Source organism: Tamandua tetradactyla, chromosome 14 (assembly GCF_023851605.1).
Source record: "Tamandua tetradactyla isolate mTamTet1 chromosome 14, mTamTet1.pri, whole genome shotgun sequence".
Classification (NCBI taxonomy): Eukaryota; Metazoa; Chordata; class Mammalia; order Pilosa; family Myrmecophagidae; genus Tamandua; species Tamandua tetradactyla.
Genome location: NC_135340.1, coordinates 77585042 through 77597291, shown reverse-complemented (window position 1 = coordinate 77597291; position 12250 = coordinate 77585042). Strand labels below are relative to the sequence as shown.

Genomic DNA, 12250 nt, shown 5'->3' with positions numbered 1-12250 from the left:
GGAAAATTATTATGGTTTATACTTGTTTAAATCAGCCATTAATGCTTTGCATAAAGTAGTTCCTTTATAGGCATTTTGATTATTTTCAAGTTCCCTCTTTCATTCATTTATTCAGTAAATCTTTCTTGAACACCGCCCCCCCCCATGTCATGTACTGTTCTAGGCCCTGGAGGTACAACAGTAAACAAAACAGAAAAGAAAATCACTGCCGTTATGAAGCATAAATTCTAGTGGGGGAGAAAACAAACTGGATAAATAAGTAAAATATATACCTTGTTAGACAGTGATGAATAAGTACAAATATCGGTTCAATGGTGATAAATGCAAAAGAGAAAAAAACAAAGCTGGGAAGGGGGATACGGAATGGGGAGAGAGTGGGGGTGCCCAGGGATGGCATCACAAAGTAGGTGACATTGAGATGACCTTTATCACTATGGGAACGAGATACCCTGACAGCAGAGGGCAGTCTTGAGTAGGTTTCAGAGGTGATTTCAACATCTTGGTCTTCTGAACATCAGCAAATATGTACTGGCTGGGCTCTTTCAAGCCCACACCTGCATTGCAATAGGTCATTAACCAGCCTAGGCGATACACAGGTCAATCACACACCTGCTCCTCTCTACAGAAAACCGATTACTCCTGGGGCCGACTTTCTGGTTGAGAACAGTCTCCTTCCCCTCCTTTCGAAGCTTCACCGTGGCAATCATTCTAAAAAAACAAGCAGATAGAAAATGCCTAAAAGTTATTTCCATCGAGTCAAAAATGGAAATGGCTTTTAGCGTTCGTTTGCATTCCTGTTCACAAGGACCTCCAACGTTTTCTGTTTGCTCACACAGCTTTATATTTAAACAGCAATAGAAAGACGGCGGAGGGTTGTTAGTTGGAGGAGCGCAGAGAGACTGAATCATTTCCAGGATTTACTGATTTGCTGGCTGACCTCGGCTAAATCTCCTTAACCTCTCTTTCTTGAAGCTGTGGTTTCACACAATAGCAGGGATAAAGAAATTTGCAGTTTTGATGTTGTTATCAAATGTTTAGAGCTTGTGGTTAGAAGAGACAAAAGCAGGCTGCCGCATTTGCATAGTATTTTCTTTCCCCTTCCTCTGCTGTGGTCGCTGTTGTAATCAACTCTGGGCAGGCAGCTCCTCTCCTAAACCCTCCCCAGCCCCCCACCCCCCCACCCCCCCACCCCCCCACCCCCCCACCCCCGGAGAAAAGCTGCCTGCGACCTCTTCCGTTGCTCAGACCTGGTGGCTGTGCGCTAACGGTTAAGCCCATGGCTGCCTTGACCTGCAGCATCCCCTTGTTTCAGTCACAATTTCAGCTTCATTATGCCTGGCTCTACCTGCAGGGCAATGTCAGTGGCAGGAAATAAACCCGATGGACTGGAAGAGCTAAATGAATTTCACAGACTCCACTAAGCCTCCTGATTACCTTGGAATAAAGGGCATGGATAAAAGAGGTGACTTCCAAAAGAGGACCCTTGTTGTGATGTTTCCCCCAGGTGTGGGTACTGAGACTGATGAAAGTAAACCATCTGTATTAAATAACTGCAAACATGAGATAGCAGCAGCCATGAGGAGCTCTTTCCCAGGCTCCTCATAACAGATAACTAAAAGCAGCACAAGGTGAAGAGGCTGTCAGTAATTGAGACCTGGAGGCTAATAACAGCATCTCTGATTCTGCCCAATCCCAGGACCTCATCTACCGGTGCCAAATCCCCTTAGGATTCCCCCAAATGACAGATGGCCCTCTTGAATGGCCAATCGGCACAGATGTGATCCCAGCCTTTAGATAAATAATAGCTTTTGCTGCCATGTGCAGTAACCTAAATTTCTCCCATTATAAATCCCACAAATGCCATGATCTTGGGCAGACCCTATTTCTAGGCTCCCATGGTCATTTAAGGACAGAGGCAATGCTTGCAGTAGGACATGAAACAGTGTGTGAGAAAAGCCTGAGTTCTGGTCCCAGTTCTACCACCCAAGAGGCAAGTGACCTTGGCCAAGCCCCTTCCCACCCTCCGTGTCAGTGCCCTCATCTGTACTGATTGGAGCTATGGGGCTTTAAGGCCTATAGTTCGTGTGTAATGCACTGTCAGTTTTAGTAACCTGCCCTTTGAGAGCCTATCAAAGTTAGTTTGAACCTCACCTCACCTGTTGTGGGATGGCCCCCATTCTCGCAACCTTTGTTGGAAGAGGAAGTGGTTTTTGTTTTTTTCCTCACCTCTGTCCCTGAGCTGCGGCTTCTGGTTCATTTCCTCGGTGTCTAGATTGTTGCTCTAGCTTGTATGTGCTATTCCAGCTCTGACCTGGGATGACCCCAATAGAGCATCCCATTCATTGATTTCCGTCAGTGAAAAATCACACAAATTCCTTTCAGCAGGCTATTGTGCATGAGGCAAACAATAGATTTGGGAGGAGAATGAACGAAACCAAGAAAACTTGATATCAGAACCTTGCACTTGAAAGTCATTCCTGCCAACTTGGGCTCCAGGCTCTGGGCATATTGATTGGGCCTTTCTCTCCCTCCCCACTTTCTTTTCCTGTTAGGAATAAAAGGAAGTAAAATTCTTCCCACCTTCTATGCAAACCAATTCATTTCTTGTTCTGCCCTTGGCTTCTAGTTCTGCTTTTTCTTTCTAGACATTGCTGTGGAACCTTTACATTTTCATTTCCAAATGGCCAGTAATGTATATTCTCAACGTAGTTAGTTCCTTTTTAAAAGAATTTTGGTGCTAGCTGACATAAGCTACTTATACACACGCACACACACACACACACATACACACACACTATATTTAATCCCCCCAGACCTTTAAATCATCAGCCCCTCAATTTAACAAGAATTAGTTGAGCATCTACTGGGCTGGGCCTTGGGCTGCTGACTATGGGGAAACAAGATTGAAATACACTAAGAACCGAATTTAATTAACTGTCAAAGTTTATTCTGGGGAAATTAAGAAAGGGGAGGACCAGCATTACAGAGGAAGGTCTTCACAGAGATGACGAAGCTTATGAATGCCCCTAACAGGCAGGTGGCCTTCACCATGTAAATATTTATGGAGAAGCAGCTCATTTTCAGAGCCTCGGAAACACTTCACTCTGAGTGGTGGATTAGTATTCTGTTCAGACACACACCCCTGTTGGGAAGTTCAGCTTGAGCCATGTATGATTTCTCCAAAACAGAGATAAGATTGATTTTCACCTAGTTTCTCTCTGCTTGTCCATTTGTTGAGCACCTACTTTAAACCAGGCACTGATCTAGACCCAAATGCCTGCTCCTGTGGAATATATATTCTAGATGCCTTTGTGATGGATAAGATGAGTCAGTGGTTATTTGCTGGAATTCGTCTGCCATTTGGAACCAGGCAGGTTGGATCTGGTTACTTGTCTGGCTGCTTGGATCAGTCATAAGTATCTGTGAGCACATAACTGGGGACAGAGAAAGCAGAATGTATTTACTGTCTCATCCCTTCTTTCACTGGTGATTCCCAGAGTGCCCACTACGTGTCGGGGGGTAGGGAAGGAAGTAAAACCCATTCCCTGCCTTATGGGATCTTTTAAAATCTTACATGACTAGTACTGTGATGGAAATGGTTAATAAGAGCTTCAGGAACACAAAAGAAGAAACTAGCGTTCTAGGTCTAAGGGGCATCAGGCAAGGCTTCCCAGAGGAGGTAGGTGATCTTTAGAAAATGAATACAAATTTCTGAAGTAGAAATAGGGACTATGGAATCTGCAAAGTTTTCCAAAATAGAAGTTTAAACAGGCTGCGTTGAGGTGGAGTAGGTGAGAAGTGACGGCATGGTCACGAGACTGGGGTCAGATAATTTGCGGGCTTTTCATTAAAACATGTTTGGTCTTCATCCCATAGCAATGAGATGTTAGTGGAGCTTTTAAACACAGGGACTCAGATGTTCACACTGTTTCTTAGATAACCTTGGTTTTGGCCTGAAGGATGAACTGAACATTAAGAGGTTGGTTGGTGGTAAGACATACAGGAAAGGGCTGTGGTTGTCCAAACAAGATACGATAATGGATTGGACTGATTTGGGTGAAGAAACCCTGGTCTAGCTACTGTTTTATAAAATGTAAATTCTCTCGGTTATGGTTGCAGCACAGTTGTATCAGTGCACTTTCTACAAATTTAAAATTGTCCCCTGAGATTAAAAAGAGAGAGGTTTATGTCTAGGATTCTTCTTGAAGGTGACCTGTGGTCATGGCTTCTTGGGAGTTGCAAGGTGGTCTGTGAGCCCTCTTCTCTTACAGAGACTGCCTGAAGATGTATTGCTTGCTGGAAAGAACGTGCCTCTTTTGCTGCCTCCCCTTAATATGATGAAGTCCCCAAGCACAAGAGGGAAAGTGGGCCGTTCGGCACAGAAGTGATTATAAAAATTGACTTTTATGTTGATTGTAGACTCTCTGACATCCCTCCCTCCCAAGCCTCACCCCCACTCCGCCATAGTGTGTGAAAGGAAAGTTTGGCAGGTCTCACCCTGAAGGCCAGCAGGCTGCACTGGCTGGGAACTTCTGCCCACCCACATCTGGTGCTACGGCCAAAGGTGTCCTCCAGAAACATGGAGCTGAAGGACATCGTGACTGGCCCTTCCCTCCCCCCTCTGAAAGCTGCTGGTTCAAGAGTTAGTGCTCTTTTTGCCTCTGTAAATGTATTCTTGCTGCTCTATCCTTAGGTGTGAAATTGTTTTTGCAAGGAACTCCAGCTTTTGCAGCTGGATTTTGGGAGGAGGCCACCGAGGAGTCCAATAAACTCCCTCCTTCTAAGCCACTAACACCAATTGAACAATTGTGCTTGCACCTGGAGTGGCAGAAATTGCTTTAAAATCCTCAGTCTGTATCTGTTATTGCCAGATCATATGTAGAAATCGGGAATTTGGGAGTCATTGTGGATGATAGTGAAGTGGCCCCTTTTTTCTTTCTTTCTTTTTCTTTTTTTTTTTTTTTTTTGGCCTTTTCTTGGCTAAGTTGTTTCTTGACTTATTTTCTACAAATTGAGTCTGGCTGTATGATGTCAAACATCTGATCCACAGAGACAAAATTTTAGCCTATTGTTTACCCTGGGAGGGAGGAGAAGGGTGGTGCAAATATGGGGGAAAGGTGGAAACGTGGCAGGCTGAATATACCATTCCAAACATTAGATTGGCTAAGAGTTCCACTTAATTGAAATGTTCTTTTCAATGATGTGTTAAGAGTCCATTTTGAGTATCTGAGTGACTTTCAAATCTGGTCTTATAAAAAGTCAATGGTGCCCTCTCTTCTTCTGGGTCAAGCAGTTGTTTGGATTTTTCTGGTTGATGTTTCTGAGTATTTGGGGTTTTGTTCTGTTGGCATTATGCTAGGCCCAGAATAAGTTCATTGAGAAATCAGGAAGCAAAGTTTCCTCCAACCCATATTTCTAGAAGTCCGAATGCTTGTTATTGTTCTTCAAAATTCCCTTATCTCTTGAAGTTTCATTATGAATGGCCAGAAACTTTGGGAAGTGATATAAGGAAACACACCTGTCTTCAGGTGATTCCCCCAGGCATAATCTGATCTGCATTGTCTACCCGTCCTTTGTCTGCTTCCAAACAGATCTTTCACAATGAACTTATTTTATTTTTTCCTCTAACATTTAACTAAGCCCTTATTATATTCCAGGTGCTGTTTCACATGTATTATCTCACTTAACCCTATAAGGTAGATACTCTCATTATCTCCAATTTACAGGTGAGAAAACTAAAGCCTAGAGGGATCAAATTAAGTGTCTCAGGGCCACACAGCTCTTGTGTGTTGTAGCAGGTTGGGAAAGCAGAGTATCTGGCTCTAGAACACTTTCCCTTAAGCACTAAGCTAAGTGGCCTCCCACTGAAAGACTCAATTCTTCCCAAAAGCCTTTCCTAATGACCCTGTCCACGGGGCAACCTCTGTCCTCTGATTTCCCATAAAATTTATTGTTTCTGCACCACATTGTTGGCAATTTTCCATTGCTAAATAAGTTACGATATACTTTCAACAATTGTACTTTTGTTATCTTGAGTTATTTAATTCTTTTGATTTATTTCTCAAATATATTTTAACTTATCTAAAGTACAGGCCGTGTTAAGTATCTTTATACTTGTAATCCTACAGATTGTCCGAAGAACTGGGGCTGACGCAGAGACAGTGGGCCTACCTTATCATTGCCAACAGCTGGTTATTTGCCACATGGAAGCAGTTAGTGAAGTTGAAGTCGAGCTCATCTGGGGGTTAGATCCTTCCATGACGCTCCTCGCTGGGGGAGTGTGTGAATGGGTGCTCTGAAATGTCACAGAACTGCTCAGAGATTTGGAGCGCTGATTTACAGGTGAGATTTATCCACTTTTGTTTAATAATGGCTGGACTGATGAATAAACTTTGAAGGTTAGAGGTCTTCCTGACATGAATATTGGTATTTTGGAAAGACTCCTACCCTGAGTGTTAAGGAGAAGATTGAGAGGGACCGTGGGTAGCCAATGCTCGAGAACTTTTTCTGGAGATTACACACAAAATGCAAGCAAAACTTGCAAAGTGGTTTCTATGTTCTTGGAGTTGTCATTTTTGTCACATTATTTGGCTGTGAAGCTGATTTTCACACAGGCCTGGTGGTTGTTAAAGTAAACACAAGTAAAGTATTAATATCCCCTGCATATATTTAGGTAAAACTGACATCAAGTTGAAGTCAAGAAGTGATTTGCTTACTCATAGTTCTTGGAAACTGTATGCATACCGATTTAATATTTATGTTCCCCATGTATACTTCCAAACTTACAATATCTTCTCCTCAACTTTTACAAAATATGCTTAAAATATCAAGTGAGTAATTTGCAGCCACTATACTTTGAGAATCTGCCAGGCCCACTCATAGCATGATTCTGAAATATTTTGTCTGAAGCTTAGGAATTTGGGAACTCATTCATTCCTTTGTATTCATAGACCATTGACTGCTCTGAAGTAGAAATGTATGTCTTCTAATTAGTCATCTTTGTTTTGCAAAAATCCTCATAGGGCTGTTAAACTGACCTCAGCTCCTTATAAGCTCCAGCATATTTGACGAATGAGGTGAGGGCTCTGCCAATATGATTTTTAGCCATAATTGCTCTTGCTAAGAGGAGGCTCACTCTGACCTGAGACTGTGTTCAGCGTTCTAATTTTACATTGCTTTGGTGACCGCCAAGTTTAACTCCCCCAATTGTGACTAACTGTACTTTATTCTATTCTATAATAATGAGATGATGACAGTTTTGTGGTCTACCATCTCTGTATCATCCTCTGCTCCCAGGAGATGACTAGTGTCATTAAATATTTAGTTCAAAGATGCATGAACCTAGTTCTTAACTTCAAAGAGTTTACAGTCTATTTGGGAGAGACTAATTAAAGCAAAGCAACGTAAGTTAACTAAAAATTCAATGTAAAGTAGAATTATCAAAACTTGCACAGTAATTGCCAAATATGTGGTAATTATAGGAATTATAGGAATTGAATGAGGGGAGTTCACTGTGGCTGAAGCATCACAACTTTTGCTACGTAGCGTGAAAAAGTGAACTAGCATTCATTAAACACCTGCTCTGTGTTAATCTCCGGGCTTTATATTCTCCCACATTTATTCTACCAAATAGAATCCAAATCGTTTCATTAAAAAAAATCTATTTGTATTTTTATTGGGATTCATTGTCTATAAATTTACTTGGGAAGTAGTGTTTCCTAAATTACAATATTCCGTGCACTCTCCTAGAACTATTATACATCTTTCCATTTGCCCAACTCTTCTATATCATCTGGTGAAGTGTGTTACTTTCCTTCATATAGATTTAGTATATTTCTCATAAAGTTGATCCTAGGTACTTTATATGTTTGGGGTTATTATGAATAAGTTTTTTTTCCCCTATTGTATGTTATAAATGACTATTGTTGAAAAACCATTTTTATATTGATCTTGTATCAGACCACTATCCTAAACCCTCTTCCTGATTCTATGAGAGCTGTTTTTGAGGGGATGCTTTGACTGTCGTGAATTTTCTCTGTTCACAGAAAGAGCTTCTGAAAAAAAGAAAGTTGTCGCTTCCTTATCCATACTTATACCTCTCCCTTCTGTTTCATGACTATTGCATTGCTGGACCTTTCAGAACAATATTCAACAATTTGTCAGTATTTTATATCAGTATCTGATTTCTGATTTTCCTAGGAATGGCTCTAATTTAGGGTCTTTAATCTTTGGTATAAATTAGAATCACCTGGGAAGACAACCCTCCAGGGCTGAAGCTCAGACACATGTATTTGTGGAAGGCGACTTCCACAAATAAAATTCTGAAATATATCAATTTTTTTTACTATGAATACTAATACTTCCTGTCATCATCATTTTTATTATCATAGCATTTGTTTCATAAATGTTATTAAAACACTTATTGAGTACCGCTAAGTTCTAGGACCGGTACTAAGCACTTAATATGCATCAATGTATTTATGGTGACACCATCCATCCCTATGAGGTAAGACAATTATTACACACAGTTGACAGACCAGAACAAGGCAGAACGATGAACTAACTTACTAAAAGTCCCACAGCTAAAAGTGATAAGGTAGAATTTGAGCTTGGATCAGAACGATTCCAGAGCACATACTATATGACTAAATGTACTGCCCAGTGATCATATTAAGGATTCTTGTAGCCTCAGTTTTAAGATATACATTTTTGAATTGTACTTGCTGCTTGTTCAGTGTTCATCAGGATGGTTTTTCTCCTTTGCCCTTTTGATGCTATTCGTTCTAATAATAGTTTTACTAATATTAAATCGCTTTTTGATTCCTAGGTTAGTTTAATTGTAGAGGATAATTCAAATGCTATTGAATTTGATCAGTTGGTATTTTGTCTAGGATTTTTATCTTTACATTGATTAGTGCCACTGATCTATAATTGTGTGGGTGTGGGTGTATATGTGTGTGCATGTGTGTTTATTAGGTTTGAGTTTCAGGGTCATGCTTGTTTCATTAGAAGCATAATTGCATAGCTCTTCAGCTTTTCCTATATTCTGGAGCAAATTATTTGGCAGCAGAATTATGTGTTCTTTCAGTATTTGAAAGAACCTGCCAATAAAGCCTTATGGCCTCTGACATGTTTTGTAGATAATTCTTTAATAACTAAAAATTTCTTCCATGGTAATTGATCTGTGGGAAATCAATTTTTACGGGTGAAAAAGGTGTCATTGTTATTTTCTGCAACCTGCTCATTATTGAAAACTCAGAAAATAAAAAAAAAAGCAGACAGAGGCAGAAAAATAATCACCAGAGCCCCACATCCCAGACCCACCAGAGTTCCCATTAACGTATTTCCTTCCACTTTTTTCAATTTCATAGTTTTGAATTTATAGGGCACAAAAAATTTGTACCCTGCTCTTCTCAATTAAGATGATAGCATATGCATTTTTTTTTATTATAAAAGATTGTTAAAAATTACTGAATAAGTTGCCCTGGTTTCAGGGAACTGTATCTGGATTCAAATAATGCAGACTGTTCAATGATTGCATTCTAGCTCAACTAGCTGCAAATGAACAGAACCAAAGACAGCTAATACACAAATAAATTGTCACTAAAAACCATCCGTCTGAGGAACTCTCTGGCAGTGAGTGCAAGAGGGAGCCGAGGGTAGAAATTTTCTGTGCCTTCCAATTTAACTCGCTTCTCTTTTAATATTAAATAGCCAGTTGATTGATAGTTGTAGCATGTTACAGTAGGATTCAGAGGTAATCAGAGTGGAGAGTGACTCCACTGATCTCGGGGGATGAGGCAAGAAGGATTATTGGAAAAGGAGACAACTTATTGTGTTTCAAAAGCTGAACAGAAATTTCCAGGATAATGGTGATTAGAAAAGGCAAAGAAAGGCACAAAAGTATGAAACAGTGAGATATGTTGGGGGGAATAAGTAGTGTCCTAAATGAAACTGTGAAGGAAAAATAGGCCCAGAGAAGTAGGTACTGTTGAGCTCAGTAAACAGTAACCCACAGTAGCCAGTGCTCTTGGGAGGTGAGGGTGGTTGGACGTGCTAATTTACCTGTGTCTATCACACTATCAATATCACCCCAAAATGCAGGCACTGTTAAGTTGCCAAGTTTTTTGTTTTTTTTTTTTACACATTATATGGCTTTTTATCTTGATTTCCTCAAATTCTCATTTCGGAGGTAATTATTTGCTGCTTGGTTGGCAAAAGCTGGTATCTTAGTTTGGGTTCTCCCAGAAGCAGACCTTAAGACAAGGATTTGAGTTCAGATAACTTATTTGTGAAGTTATCCTGCGAGTAGGGCAGTGGGGAAGAGACAGGGAGAAAAGGCAGCCAATGTCTTTACCGTATGAGCAAGTGGAGCTTGATCCCACCGAAATACTCTGGGAGCCCGTGTGGAGCATGGCTTTCACATTTATCCTGCCTGAGGGGCAAGGGAACGGTGGTATTTATAACTCTTGTCAGTTATTAGTTGAGCATTGCTCTGGGGGCAGCAGGTTGTTAGTTCTCAAAAGCCTTCAGGTAAAGAGGAGCAAAGACTGGACACTGGAAGTCAGTTCAGCAGCGACTGACATAGGTACAAGGGCATATGGGGTGTGGTGCTGACAGCTTCTGCCACAGCCGGATATTTTATACCCTACACATAATAATATAATGAGATGAAATATTTATTAAAGCTGCTTTGTGCCTATCGGTCTTTGTTTCTTTCAACAGATACTATGTGATACCCTAGAATCTTAAAGATCTTAGAGTTTAACCTCCTATCTTGCTTGAACCTCTTTGATTTCATTCCTATAAAATGACCGTGGTCCCATTCAAACCAGCAGTGACTCACTGCTTCTCCCCTCACAAGGAAGCCTATTCAGTCTCTGGTCTGCTGTAGCTATAGAATGCATTTCCTAGTAGGCTGTAAAGATCTATCTCCCTCTGGTTTCTATTCACTGACTCTTGGACATATGCTGAACAAATTGGATTTCTCATTTATAAGGGGGTTCCCAACCTAAATCATCTAAGGGGTTTTCAAAGTATTCAGGGTTAGGGTGGGTGTCTTCACTCTAAGGCACCTGCATCAGAATCTCTTGGTGGTGGAGCTGAAGAATCTGTAGAATTATCCCAGGATATTCTTACAAAGCCAGCCCAGCTCTGGTTCATGGATTAGAGTCCAGGATTATTGCTTCATAGAGCATCCTTCATTAAATTGTAAACTGCCATCACATCTGTCTCTGAGTTCTCTGTTCCAAGGAGAACCTTCCCACTCCCTCCAAAAATCCCTTATATGATGTGGTTTCAAGCCCCTTCAACATTCCATCCCCTATGAGAGTATAAAGTTCAGCAAAATTATTATCTCAGTCCTTTTAAATACTATAATTCAATTACTATAGCCTTGAGTCACATTCATTCTTTTTGAAGCCCTTTAAACTATGGGTTCATCATTGATAAAACCTCTAAATCTCTCTTTTTTTACTTTGGAATTTGGGTTTTTATTTTCATTTGCTTTTAACTCAAGCACAGTGCTCTATTGTTTTTCCTTTACTTCAGCATTTTTTAAAATTCTACTGCCAGCATCTACCATAAAATAAACATCAAGGAGATGAAGTCAACTGAATTTGGTGATGGATTAGATATTTAGATGTGATGACCGTGAAGGCTTAGGGATACCTCCAAGGAGTCTAGCTTGGGAAGCTACATGAAGGGTCATTCCAATTATTAAAATTTGATTTATAGGAGATAAGCAGTTGGAGGGTGGAGTAGTGGTGATAAATTCAGCTTCAGACATGTTAGGTGCCTGTAGAGAGATCAGGCAAAGATGTTGTGGCCGTTTGAATCTGTGGTGGACCCCAGAAAAGCCATGTCCTTTAATATTCATTCAATATTGCTGGCTGGGAGCATTTTGATTGTTCCCAGGGAGATGTAACCTGCCCAATTGTGGATGGTAACTTTTGTTCAGATAGCTTCCATAGAGTTGTGACTCCACCCATTAATCCTTTAAAAAAGCAGACATTTTGAAGAGAGTCCTTTCTGTAACCAGCAGATGCCTTAATGTTCATCATGTGCCCTTCTGGCTGAGAGAGAAACATTGAATGTCATCAGCCTTCTTAAACAAGGTCTCTTTCTATGGATGCCTCAAATTGGACATTTCTATAGACTTGTTTCAATTGGGACATTTTCTTGGCCTTAGAACTGTAAACTAGCAACTTATTAAATTCCCATTTTTAAAAGCCATTCCATTTCTGGTGTA

General features: G+C 40.6%; 1 long non-coding RNA gene across 2 annotated transcripts in view; it reads left to right on the top strand.

The window, feature by feature from the left end:
• Positions 1-12250, top strand: part of LOC143656207 (uncharacterized) — a 370650-nt gene that overhangs the window by 59123 nt on the left and 299277 nt on the right. For both annotated transcript variants that reach the window (XR_013162430.1, XR_013162431.1), the window contains exon 2: positions 6129-6342. This is a non-coding gene — a long non-coding RNA (uncharacterized LOC143656207). The remainder of the gene's footprint in view (positions 1-6128; positions 6343-12250) is intronic.